This window comes from Corvus brachyrhynchos, unplaced genomic scaffold (genome assembly GCF_000691975.1).
Source record: "Corvus brachyrhynchos isolate BGI_N302 unplaced genomic scaffold, ASM69197v1 scaffold18, whole genome shotgun sequence".
Classification (NCBI taxonomy): domain Eukaryota; kingdom Metazoa; phylum Chordata; class Aves; order Passeriformes; family Corvidae; genus Corvus; species Corvus brachyrhynchos.
The window spans coordinates 143,257-143,868 of record NW_008246064.1 but is presented as its reverse complement, the minus strand read 5'-3'; the positions used below and the strand labels follow the sequence as shown (position 1 = coordinate 143,868).

Below are 612 nucleotides of genomic sequence, written 5' to 3'. Positions count from 1 at the left end.
GGGGTGCTGCGCTGGGGCCTCAGGGACCTGGGTGACCCTAAAGGTGCCACACTGGGGTGCTCAGGGACGTGGGTGACCCCAAACTGATGCATTGTAGTGCCCAGGGCTGTGCGTGACCCCAAGGGGCAGCACTGGGTGCTCAGGGACGCGGGTGACCCTAAAGGTGCCCTCTTGGGGCGCCCAGGGCTGCGGGTGACCCCAGGGTGCCCCCTGGGGTGCTCAGGGCTGTGGGTGACCCCAAAATGTTGCACTGGGCACTCAGGGCCACGGGTCACCTGAAGGGGCCACACTGGGGTAAGTGCTCAGGGCCTTGGGTGACCCCAAGGTGCCCTCTTGGGGTGCTCAGGGCCGAGGGTGACCCCAGGGTGCAGCACTGGGGTGCTGAGGGACGTGGGGCACCCCAAAGCGCCCTGTCGGGGTGCTCAGGACTCTGAGTGACCCCAGGGTGCCACGTGTGGTGCCCATGACTTGGGTGACCCCATGGGGGTGCTCAGGGACATGGGGCTCCTGAAGGAGCCACCTTGGGGTGCCCGGGGCTGTGGGTGCCCCCGGGGCACTGGGTGGGGGTGCCCGGCCGGGGTGAGTCCCCCCCTGTCCCCCCTGTCCCTTTGT

At 69.0% G+C, this 612-nt stretch overlaps 1 protein-coding gene across 1 annotated transcript in view; it reads left to right on the top strand.

Moving 5' to 3' along the window:
* The window catches only part of NBEAL2 (neurobeachin like 2), a 29,710-nt gene that overhangs the window by 1,131 nt on the left and 27,967 nt on the right, over positions 1-612 (top strand). The gene's annotated exons all lie outside the window — the stretch shown is intronic.